This window comes from Juglans microcarpa x Juglans regia, chromosome 6D (genome assembly GCF_004785595.1).
Source record: "Juglans microcarpa x Juglans regia isolate MS1-56 chromosome 6D, Jm3101_v1.0, whole genome shotgun sequence".
Classification (NCBI taxonomy): Eukaryota; Viridiplantae; Streptophyta; class Magnoliopsida; order Fagales; family Juglandaceae; genus Juglans; species Juglans microcarpa x Juglans regia.
Window position 1 is genome coordinate 12,272,528 of NC_054604.1, and position 15,877 is coordinate 12,288,404.

Genomic DNA, 15,877 nt, shown 5'->3' on the forward strand with positions numbered 1-15,877 from the left:
CTACTTTTAACTATAGCGAGGACAAGTGTCGTCAAGGTTATCCAACTCCCTGCTAAAGAAAATGTCGTAAGGATATCGACTCCTGAAAATGAAAATGTTAGTGGATCGAATTAATAAGATCACGGAAGTCGCCTGAAAGATTGCTAGTGTTTTTTTTTTAAATCCATTTGTTTTTCCCAATACAGATCAAGTAATCACTTGGTTCCCTCAAATTTATTCCTGAAGTTCAATATCTGTACTAGCTTCTTTAGTTCGGTATGTTTGTTAGTTTTTGCCTCTTAAGTTTGTCAGATGTTTGAAGCACCATTTCTGCCATTGTGGCTGGTCTGAGATCAGGGCTGGTCTTGTCATCAGTTTATCACTTGTGTCAAAATACAACGAACCGAACATGGTTTATCACCTAACTAAAATATACATCTTAACAAATACAAATAATTATTATGGAATATGGGATTCTGTATCTACAACTCGGGAAGGATGGGTCCTTCTTTCTCTGGAAATTTTGCTTGGCTACATTTGCAACAAAATTTACGGTCTTGTAAATGAAATTGTAGGTGGGACAATCATAGTGAGACTGCTAAGAAATTTCAGCAAGTTATAAAACTCATGACAGTATTAATGAGAGACAATGACGTTAAATATGCATGCACAATTTCACAATTTCATGTAAATGAATTAGTGAACACATATTTATGCATGACCATGAATCACCCTCTGAACAGAAATATATGTATTCATGGGTCACGACATGAATCGCCCTCTAAATAACCCTCTCAGTAAAATGCATGTATGCATATCATTACCAAGGCGAGGAATCACTCTCTTATCCAATTTCATAAAGTTCACAATATCTCATCATTTAAATCATAGCGGAAAGTCGCTCCACCCGTTCAACTTGGGGACTTACTCTACCCCGCCAACTCGTGAGCTCATTCACCAAATTGAAACCAACCAACTCGAAGAATCACTCAACCAGGTCAACAAACCCAACACAACACATAGGATCAACCCTAAAAACCTCTCTACCCAGTCAACTGATTTGAAGACACCACACATGATCAAGTCGGGGAATATCTTTACCCGTGTTATCAAGTGAGACCAATACAAAGACATTTCACCCTGATTAACATGGGGAATCACTCGACCCATATGAAACTCGTGGCAACGTGCCATAGGAATGGTGCGAGGACTCCTCAACCCGTCCATTATGATCGACTGGGTAAGACTCAACACTCAGAAACTACAACATCATCAATTCGCATAATTTAAACTCATCATCTCAAAATCACACCATAAAGGTAACTAATAAACACAATGAAGAAGATATATTATTTTCATGTAGAAATGTGAGTTACAAAATATGCAAAACCTAATTTTATGACAAACTCACAACATTTACCCCCATATTAATTCTGATTTATTTACCTTTGGTGGGAGGAGATTATACTTGGCCTAATGGTAGGTCATTTTCAAGGCTGGATAGGTTTCTGGTTTTGCTTTCTTGGGAGGCTCATTTTTCTGGTTTGAGTAAGAAATTATTGTCAAGATTGTGTTCTAATCATTATCCTATCATGTTGGATTGTAGTGGGATTGAGGGTGGAAGAAGGTATTTTAAATTTGAAAACATGTGGCCGAAGGATGAGGGATTCGTGGACAGGGTGAGAAGTTGATGGAATTCCTATAATTTTTCTGGCACTCCTAGTTTTGACTTGGCTTGAAAATTGAAATCTCTTAAGAAAGATATAAAGAGATGGAATAAAGAGGAGTTTGGAAATTTGGACAACAAGAGGAAGCTTCTTTTGGAAGAGTTGAGAGGTTTGGATGAGAAGGAGGTGCAAGGGGTGATATCGGGGGAGGACAGAATAAGAAAAATAGGGGTGGTTTACCAACTGGAAAATATAGTGTTAATGAAGGAAATCTCGTGGAGGCAAAAATCTAGGGTGCTATGGTTGAAGGAAGGAGATAGGTGCACTAAATTCTTTCATCAAATGACGAACTCTTATAGAAGAAATAATGTGATTGAGGTTCTTCAAGATGGGGATAGGCTTATCACGGATCAAGAAGACATTAAGGGTTGGTTTGGATTCAGAGATGAGATGAGATAGTTTTACATGAAAGTTGAAAAAAATATTATTAGAATATTATTTTTTAATATTATTATTATTTTGAAATTTGAAAAAGTTGAATTGTTTATTATATTTTGTGTGAAAAATTAGAAAAGTTATAATGATGAGATGGGATGAGATGAAACACTTTCTAAATCCAAATGGGGCCTAAGGCTCACATAATGAATTTTTATGAGCAGCCGTTTTCAGAAGATTTTTCTTGGAGACCAAAATTGGACATACTTGGGTTCAACTCTATAGATCAGGTTGAAGCTGATTGGTTGGAGAGAGAGTTTGAAGAAGAAGTACATAATGTGGTTAAAGGTATGTGTGATGACCCAAGCTTGCCTAAGCATGGCCCATAGATTTTATTCTTAGTTGCCATGGCATTTTGGGAGCTCTAGTTATTTTGGAAAGCTTTAGAGTCTTTGATTTAGCAACTTGAGCCCAAGAGGAGAGTATCCCTAGAATGTCTTGTGAATTTCGGCCCTATTTAGAAACCCAGGCCCAATAGCTTTAGGTCCATGACCCAAATCTTAGTCACTAGTGCCATGTGTTATGCATGTGTTGCACTATGAATTTAGACTTGATAGTGGGATAAGGGGGAGAGAAAAGTGTAGGGAAGCACCAAGAGGTGGCTTGCACGCCTACCCTAGAGAAATTGCCACTTGTTAGCATGCTAGAAACCTTCTAGAAGAATCAATGGACAAAAGGAACCTAGGAAGACTAAGAGATTTTTGGCTAGACCACTTTCCCAAATGCCTAGACCCTTTGTCTTGCCCAATTTCGAGTTCCAAGATAGATATCTGGAAGGGAAGCCTAGGAAAGTGAAATTGAGCTTTTCTAGAAGATTTGTATGAGAAACCAAAGGGAGACATATATGATTTTGAATTTTAGTCAGACTTTGCCATGTGTCAAGCATGTATTAACCTTCTAGAAGATTAGATGAAGAGACTCTTATATCAAAGGACAAATATGCCCTTAGGGTTTCAGCTAACACACTCCCAAGCACCTCCACCACACACCACTTGTTCTGAGTGAAGAGTTCCAAGAAGATTTCGCATAGGGAAGACAAATGTGAGATTTTCTAAAGGATTTACATTGGAACACCAAGAGAATTTCAAATTCCTAAGCCACATGCCCACTCAAGGTTAATTTCTGACATTTTGCCATTTGTTATTCATGCATAAGTAGAGGGAAAGGTTCTAGAAAGGGGTGGAAGAGACAATGTACAAAAATTACCCTTGTACCCCAAGGATTTCGGCCATCACATTGCCACATGTCATGTTTTGAGTTCTTGAGAAGCATAAGGAAGTGAGAAAGTCACCTAGGGAACATGCATAGGAAGAAGAAGCTTCTTGCTTAGGGAAGAGTAAGGGACATGCATGGGAAAAGGAAGAGACACATGGGGAAAGGGAAAGGAGCATGGGGAACATGCACCCACATCCTACATGCCTTTTGCCACTTGGAAAGCATTCACAAGTCTACAAGGTTCAAGCCTAGGGTTAGGATTTATCAAATGTCAATTTTGCCCTAGAGATTCATTGAATCTGGACCATATGGGGGAGTATACCCAAGGAGCCTCTAAGGATTTCGAATTTTGACAAGATGCCATGCCACATGTCACACATGCAAATGATCTTTTTGATTTTCCAAGGAGAGACAAAAGAGGGGCTTTGACACATGGCGTCCATGCAAGGATATTTTTACATTTCCTAGGAAAAGCAAGGATGAGGGATATTTTGAATTTCCAAGGAGCTACGCCACTTGGCAAGATTATACTTTTCAATAATACTTTTGTGTTCCCTATAACCTAGCAAAAGGTGCAACTTGTCCCACATGCATTAGAGAAGGTGCCATTTGTCACACATGCATTAGAGAAGGCTTCACTTGTCCCACATGCATCAAAGAAAAGCGCCACTTGTCCTACATGCATCTGAGAAGATGCCACTTGTCCTTCATGCAATGGGTCACTAACAACCAATGAGGGATTGATAAGTTTTCTATGTAAGGAGTGGAAGACCACATGCCGAAGGGCTTCTTGTTTTTGCAAATTCGGATTCTTCATGCTCTCACTCTCTCCACACAACTATCTCTTATTCTCTTGAAAATTCTCTCACTTTCTTATATTTTCTTTCCAACCAAACAAGAGGACTTTTTGTTCAACAAGAGATTTTGGCACCACTAAGTATGGACAAGGTAAGAATCGGTTTTCTTTTAGGTTTTGCACACACGTCACTTTCTTAACTCGAAAATGTGATTCAAATCTCATTGGACTTTGAGAATGATAGAACACCCACACTTTCTTAAGTTTTCTTGGAAATGACTTAGGGTTCTTAAGAAACCCTTGAAGTCGAGTAGAGAGAAGAGTTCATCCTCCATGTTTTTCGGCCACTACATGTATCTTTGCTTACCTTAAGGTTTTGTTTTACTTTAAGAGTGAAATGAAGGAGTTTTTACCCAAAAACCCTAAAGGCCGAATGGAATATGGACAAGTGTTGCCCTAGAAATCCACACACACACACACACACACTCAAGGACATGAGATAAGGTTTTTAGTTACTTTTTCTAATATAGAATGTTCAGATTTACAGTTTACTAGTATTACCTTATGCGGATTTTTGTAAGTTTACACTCAACCTACTCTTGGTTAATATTTGTATATGATTGTGTAAATCTTTTCATTGCCATATATGTTTGCTTTGTTTGCTATTTCTTGATTGATAGTTCGATTATGTTAATATGATCTTATATCAATCTATGTAAGGAATTATATGCTTTGAATTTGTGATGAAAATGCCATGAAATACTCTTATAAGTTTCGGTTTTCACTTGATTAAGTTTGATAGTTTATGCAACATGAAGTCTCGGCTTGAATGTGTCTTGAATGTTTCGGACCTTAGCCAAATGTTATGATTTCATGCATTGTTTTACTATGCTTTGATTCTTATGTTATTTGCTTGAAGATTGGAACATGTTTAAGTGATGAATTTCATGATTCTTACCCCTATATATTTTGGCCTAAGCAAGTTCCCATGGTTTCATGAATGTATTCGGAAGTTTCATGTATTTCATGTAATCATGCTATGAATTGAACATGTTATGCTTGGTTATTTCATGCATGGCATTCCATATGTTACATGCCAAGTATAAGTACGTACGTTTTAAGTTCCATGTCTCATGCATTTGGGGAAAATATTTTCAAAGAAATGTGGTTCCTTTTAAAGAAAAGAGTCTAAATTGTTTATCATGACCCCAAGTGCTAGGAGGGGGGATTGTCCTAGTGGAACTCCTCTGTCCACTCTAGAGTGCTTAAGAATGGAGTGGTAACCCCTGGGTCGACGAAGAATAGTCGACAAGTCTCGAATGAATTCTTTTTAAAGAATGCCGAAGCGAGGAAGCACATAACGCTAATGGGTGCATAAGGCATGTAATTCGACAAAGTAATATCGAGTTAATATGATTCTCTGTTTAACTCGAGATGTAGGGATAGTGGTAAGCAGGGATGGTGGTAGAGTCCTGCCTGTGATTCCTACCTACAGGTCGTTTATGGTAGGGATGGTGGTAAGCAGAGATGGTGGTAGAGTCCCGCCTGTGATTCCCGCCTATAGACTGTTGATGATATGGTAATTAGCAGGAACACGTGATGCAAGGAGGGGAGCCGTGTTATGTCCACCCTATGAACAAGAATAAGAGCTCATAAGATAAGGATCACTTGATGAAAATCTCGTGATATGATAATGATCACTCGATGCAAATCTTGTGATATGTTCTGATAAGGCAAGTTCTGATTAAGAATCAACATGAAAAAGAAAGTCAAAGAAGTTTTCGGAAAATGTTTTAAGTCTCTGTTACAAGTCTTTTGAAAATGGTCAAGTGCATGAGTTAAGTTCCGATAAAGTCATATGTCAAGTAAATGTCCATGCACGCATTCATGATGTACCTCTTGTATGCTTATGTTAACTATTGTATATTGCGTATTTACTTGTTGAGATTTCTTGAAATCTCATTGTGGTAGTTTCCACTACCATTCTCCACCCGGAATGGTAGAAGTTGTGACAGGACCAGGAGTAGCGAGTCATGATGATGATCAAGGCTAAGGATATGCTCCACTCAGAGAAAGAACGGATTTAGTCGTGACTTACTTGGAGATAGCTGGGAATAGAAGGATGCTTTAATGATTTCTTTGTTAAGGTCTTTTTAGAAAATACTTGTTATGTTAAAGTGTAAACAAGGAGCTTGATAATCCATTGTCAAGAAGTGCGATTTACAGCTATGAATGAAGAAGTTGGGATATTAGTTTATTCTGGTACAACTTTTAAATGACTTATTCCGCTATGATTTATTGCATATTACTAGTATACATAGGTGCATTGCATCTTATCTGTCATGTACGAGGGGTATGTAGCCTTGTGTTGCATGTCTCGGCGTTCCAGTCAACGTCCAATCCCAAGCTGGGGCGCCACAATATGGATAGGGATAAGGATATGAGTTCAGATAGGTTCTCTTTAGCCTTTTTTCAAGCAATCTGGGACATAGTTAGAGAAGATATTCTTAAGGTGTTTGCTGAGTTTCATTCGTATATGAGGTTTGAGAAGAGTTTTAATGCGACTTTCATTGCACTTATTCCGAAAAGGTAAGGGCTGTGGAGATGAGAGATTTTCAGCCTATTAGTTTGGTGAATGTAGTGTATAAAATCATTTCTAAGATGCTTGCCAACTGTTTGAGCAGGATGATGGAGAGGATAATTTTAAAATCACAAAACGTCTTTGTGAGGGGAAGACAGATTTTAAACTCGGTTTTAATCGCAAATGAATGCTTGGAGAATAGACTTAAAATGGAGAAAGCTGGTATTTTAATCAAATTGGATATGGAAAAGGCTTATGACCATGTGTGTTGGGATTTCCTTGATTATTTGTCGAGGAGATATGGATTTGGTGATAAATGGTGTGCATGGATGAAGCATTGTGTGTCAACCTCAAATTTTTCTATTTTGGTAAATGGAGAATTGGTTGGCTCTTTAGTAGCTCACATGGTTTGAGGCAAGGTGATCGCATCTCCTCCTTTCTTTTTGTTATGATTAAGGATGCCCTAAGTAGAATGATTGAGAAGGCCGTGGATGGTAATTTTCCGTCCAGTTTTGTGGTGGGTAATGAGGTATAGAGTAGTTTAAAGGTCTCACACTTATTATTTGATAATGATACTTTGATTTTTAGTGAGCCTGATTCTGACAATTCTAATAGCACTTTTGCGATGTTTTGAAGCTATTTCGGGGTTAAGAGTTAATTTATTGAAATTTGAAGTCGTTCATGTGGGTTTTGTTCAGAATGTTTTAGACTTGGCAACTATTCTAAGGTGCATAATTTCTTCACTCCCTATGAGGTAACCTTGGGCTTTCTTTGGCATTTTGCTATGTTTGAGTAAATCTATAAAAACATGAATCATATTGCATAAGTCCCTTTTAGGTGAGCAATGCCATGTTCATTGTTGAGTCATGTTGTTTCTAAGTTATATCATGCACATGCAAGTTCATGTTCATCAAGCATACAAGTCATATTATTGTCATGCTTGCCTATTTATATTATTGGTAGCTTAAGAGTTTTACTTGATGAGATTTTATAAATCTTATTGTGATAGTCCCAATTACCATTTCCTCTGAAATGGTAGACAATGTATCAGGAAATAGAAGATCGATAAACCCCCGACTTGACGACATCAGGGAGAGGAGAAATTATTCTCTAACTTTTGGATATCGCTTTAGAATCAAAAGCGGAGTTGCACGAGCAGCTTGTCGCTTAGTTTATATTTATGTTGATATGTAACTGATGAGCTACAACTCCAGTTTTAGGCTTGTTTTGTTAACTGAAGAGCAGTTGAGCAGGATGTCACTTTGGTTATGTGAATATTTAAGGAAATATGTATATGTTTTGAAATTAGCATTCTAGTACATTATATATTGCTAAAAAATGTATCCGTTGTGAAAACTGCATACTGTTAGAAGCATGCTAGGTACATTGCATTCTTAACTGTCAAGAACGGGGGTATATGACATTGTGTTCCATGTTCCGACACTTCAAGCTCCTTCAAATCCCAAGTGGAGTTTGGCGATGTCACAAGGTGATATCAGAGCAATACATCTCTGGATAAACTCACAAGTCCTTAGGATGTTTGTACCAGAATAAGGATCGGAATATTAGTACTTTGTTTAGGCTTGAATTATTGAAGTGCTAAGTTGGGTTCTTGATCTGAGTAGCACTAATATTAATGTTTATCTTTGGGTAAACCCACAACACGAACTTTATTTACACCACATGCAAATTTAGCAAGTCAATTCCCCTAGGGATGGTCAGTGAGGATGCACGTATGGACAACTTATGGCCTATTGTGACCTAGGATTCTTCGATAATGAAGAATCGATGAAGGTAGAAAGGTGGATCACTGATATTGAGAGGACTTTTGAGGTGTGTGGCTGCACTGAAAGTCAAAAGGTGCTATAAGCGAGTTACTTGCTCCAATGAGAGGCGATAATATGGTGGAATGGCAAGAGGCAACTTCTTACTATGGAGTTGGAATCCATGGAAATGATATTGTGGGAAAGATTCAAGATAGAGTTCGATGACCGATACTTTCCCACCATCATAAGGCAACAGAAGTCAAAGGATGTTGATAAATTCATCCAAGGCAGCATGACGGTAGAGCAATATACTGCTAAATTCATGGATTTAGAAAGGTTTATGTAACAGCCCGCCAAATATTTAAGGAATGAATTTCTGTAGGCTTTAGAAACCTTGTGAAAACCCAAAGTTTTTCACGAATCAACTCAATCGCATAGGTTTTTGTCTGTCAACATAGTCAATATTGCTACTCACTATGATGTTAGAACTACGATTTTATTTATTTGAGGTACTTAGAAGTGTCAAAATGGAATATGGTCTGCGCCATTATTTTCATTTTAATATTTCAAATTTTAGGATGCAATAAACTCATTTTCAGTTTTCAGAGGAAATGCATGTTCAAAAATGCATTATGATTATTTCGAGGCACTTCAGAGCCAAAATTTGATAAACAAGTCCACTTAGAATCAAGAGGATTACTTTTTGGATAGACACTTGGCGCATTCCTAGCCACTCATTGGAATAGTAATAGAACATTTGTCACCTATGAAGGCAATTCAAGCCATGTGATCTTCCCACCTATGCAAACATTATTCCGACCATCCAAAACGCTTTTTGACCAACCAAGAGAGGGCTTAAACCCTAGTGAAACTCCAAACCAATGGATTTCAATTGAAGCCCAAAATCCCTCATGATGGCCAAACCCCTAAACCTTGATTCAAACCCTAATGTGGCCCGAATTTGATCAAGTGTTTAATCACTACAATATCACTTCTACATGCTATAATCACTCAAATTTCCACCCTTAACCACTCTCATATATCTTGGTAATCACATTAGGCCAAGAAAAATTTGATTTGGACTCACCCATAACCGAAAATCCAAAGGAAGCCCATTGAAACTCCAAATTGAAGCTCATCAACTAGACCCATTCTTGATGAATTTTCCTCCTCGTCCCAAGGCCAAGGCAAGGGCTGACACACCACTCAAGTCTAACCCCAAAAGTCACTTGATCGCAAGTGAAAAAGCCTACAAAAAGTTAGCCTCATCACTAGACAAGCAGCACATTTCTTTTCCAGCCATCACTTCAACCCTTTTTCCTCCACTTTCACAAGCAACCCCTCCCATCCACGGGTCACTCAACCACCCCATGTTAGCCCCTATCATTTATATCATGCCACCCTAACTCATCTCTTCACACTTTGCATTCTCATCTCATTTTCTAAAGAGAACCTTAGAGAGAGCTTCAGGCAGATTTTCTAGCTGATCTTGCCTTGGATTTTCCAGCTATTAGTAAAACTTCCTTCATTTAGTTTGTTTTTCATTGATTCTAGTTTCAGTTGGTATATTTTAGGAAATTCTCCATGGAGTTTTAATTGGTGAAAATGTCGTTTGAGCATGTAAAGGTCACAATGAGCGACAGTCTTGATGTTTGTGTGAAACTTTGATATTTGGATGATGTTTTTGGTAAGCTCTTGGGTAGATCTTGCTATGGTGAAGTCTTAACATGTTATTATTCAAGTTAGGTTTTGGTTTTTTGCATGTTAATAAGTTTTACAAAGCGTTTTGCATGATTTTGAAAAGTTAGAGACTAGAAGTGTCAAAATAGTTACTATTTTCGTGAAGGTGTAATATTTTGTTATAGAAACTTCATATAATGGTATTGTGATAAGTGTTATTTTTATGTGACTTTTATCACTATTTTATTTATAAAAATAGCATTTTTCCTTCAATACTATTGATTTTATTTTATTTCTACATATTTTTATTTATTTTCTTGAATTTGAAGGAATGAGAAGATTTAGTGCAAAAGGAGAGGCACGACCAGAAGGCACGAAGATTGGGCGACAAGGCTTTAGGCGGTTAGATTGGGCGATTAGTCTAAATGACCAACTTAAAGACCAGCCTAAACGACATCGTTGGCAACAACTAGAAAATACGAGAGGAGTCTTTCATCCCGGTTGGGAGTTTTTCCACTCGGTAGGCGAGAGGGCCGTGTGGTCTTTGTGACCTCCATGCCTGTTCATTTGTGACTTTGATGAGAAGACTTACCTGTCGGTAGGCTAGGAGACTCGCTGACCAGAAAGCACGAAGATTAGTTAACAAGGCTCTAGGTGGTTAAATTGGGCGACTAGTCTAAACGACTAACTTAAAAGACCAACCTAAATAACATCATGGGCAATAACTAGAAAAGGCAAGAGGAGTCTTTCATCTTGGTCGGGAGTCTTTCCACTCAGTAGGCAAGAAGAGGGTCATGTGGTCTTTATGACCTTAATGCCTGCCAGTTATATTCAGTGCATACGACATCTACCCAGTGGGACCCTTCCGAGTTCCGTAATCAATCTATTGACAACCAAATCCTCTCGAACTCCGCTATCCAAGCTGCATATCACTGAATCTTTCATTTTAGATAATTCTGATATTTTTGGGATAATCTTCTTTTATTTTAACATCTATCTTTATAAACTAGTTTCCAGACTTTTAGGCTAGATTGTAGCCTCATTTATTTTGTTTCCAAATTTGAGTTTTGACATCTATTTAGTCCTGTCTTGTGAGATGAATAGGGAGTCTGTGGTTTTTCAGTTTTTAGTTTTGAGTTTTAGAGAGTCTGAGTCTAGGTTTAGATAGTTCAGAGCTTATTATTGGAGTTTCTTTCAAGGAGGTAGATCTGGGGGAGCAGAGGCAAACTAACTCCAACGAAGAACACCGGTTTTATTCTTTTTCTTTATAATTTCATCATGAACTAATTTATTTTCTAGAACTTTGATGTAGGCTAGCATTGAGCACACAATTTATATTCCAAATTATTTTATTTTCAATATTTCCATGATTGAGTATTTATTCCTTGTTCTTAATGCTTACAATTTTTTAGCTAACTATTGTTCAATCTTTTGAATTGCAATGAGATCAAGAGGTGAGTTGTGATTAAAGCTTTAAGATTAAACATCATTAGTTGAGCGAAAGCAGATATGCTTTACTGTGACTAGTGTGATTTTCAAGAAAATTCCAAAGAACATAATGAGTCTCCAATTAGTTAAATTCACATAGAGATATGAAATTATTAGTTGGAGATATTTTTATATTGTTCAAGAGAAAATATTGAATAGTTAAGGGATTTTTATCATCAACTTGAGATAATTGGGATTCTATAACAATGAAGAATAAATTGTGCGAGATTTGCTAGGTGAAGCCAAATGCTCTAGATCTATTCTTATTATTTTTAAAATCTTAATTTTAATGTTCTTTTCTTTAGTTTAATTTAGATAAGCCATTCTTCAAATTTTGGTTTTCCAAATAGTAATTAATTTAGTCAATTTCAATACTCAATAACATAATTACTCCATGTAGGTTTGACAACTGTTTTCTTTAAAACACTTTACTACTTGTTACGATTTTGTGCACTTGCAGATATAATTTTATGCGAACATCTTGATATTCACATATGATGTTCTTAAGGCTTTGATCTGTGTTATGAATCTATTTTTGGAGAATATTAGTTATGATCTTTGATAGAATTATTTTATACATGCAAATGTTTGTTTGGGACTCATACAAGAGGTTCTCGGTTTGGTTTTGTGTTTTGATGAATCTTTTGCCATGTGATACTAGAGTTAATGCTAGGATCAAGTTAGAACTTCAATATGAGGTATATATTTTTATTTCTTGGGGTTCTATTTCATGAAAATAAAGGATCTAGTGATTTTGATCTACGACCAAAAGCTTGGTGTACTCAGTTTTGATGCTTAAGAGCAAACCGACTTTGTAGCTTGCTTTTTTGTATTTTGTTGTTTGATCAAGTATAATAGTACTTAGGTTTTAATCATGAAGATGTTAAGAGTGTGATTATGGACTTTTGGAGTCCTTGGAGTTGACCTGGAAAGCATTAAACCAATAACATCAAATATTGGTCTTTTTTTACCTAAACTTGGTGTTTTAGCATTTTTGTTGATGTGATTGGTTTAAGATTTTTATGAAATGTGTGTTTTTGATATCTTATTATGATTTTAGAACATAAGATGTGATTTTCGAGTGTTGCAAAAATCGAATGGTTGGTTGAATTACAACAAAAATCAAGTTTTGTCGATGTATATTTTTCGGCCAAGGTATAGTTCACATAGTTGTGTTATGTTTCTAGGTAAGATTTGGAGTTTGTGTGCAAAATCCTTACTTAAGGGGCAAATTGTAATTTCCCACACTTAGAGGGGTAAGTTTGTAATTTAGTGATAGGTCAGTAATTTTCATGTTTCTAAGTATTTAATGAGATTTTATAACCCTTAGAAATATCTTATTTCAGTTTCCATTCTTTTTACTCTCGCATAATGTTATGCAACGCTTTCATTTTACACGAAAAATCTGTAAGTTAGTTTCTAACTTACTCTTGATGTATTTATGTATATATGGTGGTAAGGTTGGACTATTTATGATCTTTTATAAGTATCTATAATATGTTATGTGATATAATTTATTACTGTACAAATGTATCTTTACATGTCATGAATGCAATGTTATTTTAGTTATATGATTACCATCTTATGCCATGCCATGTCAATATAAGCATTGATCATGAACATCTACCACATGTCATGATTATTATGTCATGAAGCATAAGTGTCAGCTGTGAAATATTTTTGAGTCAAGCATGAACCACTTATCATTAAATTTGTACGATGGTCAAGGAGTATATGATCTGCCCGGTAATGTGGTCAAGGCATACGTGCTGCTAGGTACTACGGTGAAGGAGTAAAACATGCCGTAATACAAAAAGGGTACTAAGGTGAAGGTGTGCGAGCTACCTGAGTACTCCCATTTCTAAATTAGAATGCATGATTTTAGTTACACGAACCAGCATGCCATGTCCATTTCTAGTCATGTTAATTTCAAGTCATATCACGCATGATCCAATCCATGTCATGAAGCATATATACATTTACTGTCACACATGCTTATTTTATATTGTTCAAAGCTTAAGAGTTTTACTTGGTGACATTTTATAAATCTCACTGCAGTAATCCCTACTACAATTCCCCCTGGAATGGTAGTAGCTGTGCTAGGGCCCAATGGAGCATTGTGTCCCAGATTGGATGACGTCGAGTAGATTGGGAACAAGCCTCAAGGAATTAATGGGGATGATATTTTAATTTTTTAATGTGGTTTTGGGACTATAATCAAGTGGCGTGAGCGTCTTGGCATATATACTAGATTTATTTTAGTTTGTAATTAAGGAGTTCCAACTCCAGTACAATGTCTATTTATTTTGAAGACTAGTTGGACTAATGATGTTACTTTTGAGTATGCTTATATCTATGAAACACAATTATGTTTTGGAATTAGTATTTCTGGTACATTGTGTATTGCATACTGCATACTGTTAGATGCATGTTAAGTGCATTGTATCTTTAACTGTCAAGAACGAGGTATGTGAGTTTTTGTTCATGTCTCAATGCTTCAAACTTTGTCAAATCCCTAGCAGGGGTTCATGGCGTCACAAGGTGATATTAGAGCAACACGTCTCTAGTTTAAACCCACATGTCCCTAGAAATTGTACCAAGATATAGGATTAGAAATTTAGTCTTTGATTAGGCTTGGATTCTTCTAAGTATAAGAATTAGTAAGTGAATCTGATACATGTAAGCATGTGTTTCAAGAAGTAATACATAGTGCATGGCAGAGTACATAGAAACCTTGGTGGAGACAACAATCAAGAGGAATAGAATCCTCCAATGGGCAATGGACAAGGGATAGGCCCTTCACCTACTGATGGACTTGCTCAGACAACGACAACAACAAGTGCACATGCCTAGATTGGAAGCTATGGGATGTCCCTACAAAAAACTCATGTTGTACCGTTACCTGAACATTTTTGGTAAGGAGGGGCCCATAAGGGCAGATAAGTGGATGATTGACCTCGATCAGACATTCAAGATCTATGGTTGCACTTAAGACCAGAAAGTGTTGTACACCAAATATTTGCTTCAAGGAGAAGCTGGTGTATGTGAGATACGTGAAGGCAGCTTCTAACAAGGGAGTTGGGAACCCTAGCTGCCTTAACTTGGCAAAGAATTTAGGAAGAGAAAGATAATCAATTCTTCTTGGAACCAATGAAGCAATAAAAGGCACAAGAGTTCGCATCTCTGGTACAAGGCAACATGACTAGTGGAGAAATATGCTGCATGATTCATGGAGTTGGGGAGGTTCGCACCTCACCTAATTTCAACTAAAAAGATGCAAACCCAGAAGTTTCAAGGAGGCTTATAGCCAAGGATCCACAGCCATGTGGCTTGCTTTCTAATCGAGAACTACCAGGAGTTGGTTAATGTAGCCATTATTTCAAAAGTAGTGCAGAAGGGTTTGACTGCCTAGATAATTTTGGAACGAAAGAGGACTTCACCGTATTCTACTAAAGAAAATCCGAAAATGAAGAAGATGTTTGTTGGACCAGATAAGGGAAAAGTCATCGAGACCAGGAGGCTTATAGCCAAGGATCCACAACCAGGTGGTTTGCTTTTTGATCGAGAACTACCAGGAGTTGCCTAATGTAACTGTTATTTCAAAAGTGGAGCAGAAGGGTTTGGCTACCTGGATCATTTTGGAATGAAAGAGGACTTCACCATAGAATATGTGGGATGTGCAGTAAAAACCATGGAGGCAAGTGCAAACTTGTGGGATGCTTGGGTAATAAGATGAGATGAGAATTTTGTAGATAGTAGTAAGATGCTCTGTGAATATTAGTGAGATAGTTTGAGTTAGGTATTTTTTAAATTTTGGGAAAGGAGAGAAAAAAAAAAGTTGAATAAAATATTATAATGTTAAATATTATTTGAATATAATTTTTTAATATAATTTTTATTTTGAAATTTGAAAAAGTTGAATTGTTTTTTATGTTTATTTTTTGAAAGTTTGGAAAAATTGTAATGATTAGTTTAAAAGTGTTTGTATTTGAGTGATGTTTGGAAAGGAGATGAGATAAGATGGGATGACAATTATTTCCAAACATCCCCTTACTTTAGGACTTTGTTTTGGGTGTGGCCAACCTAACCATCTTATCAAGAACTATCCCAAAAGAGCTTAAAGAAATGAGACTGTTCCCAATAGAGATTCCAAGCCAAAGTTATGGCCTCAAATACCAGTTTGAGTGTATGTAGTCATTCCTCGAGAGGT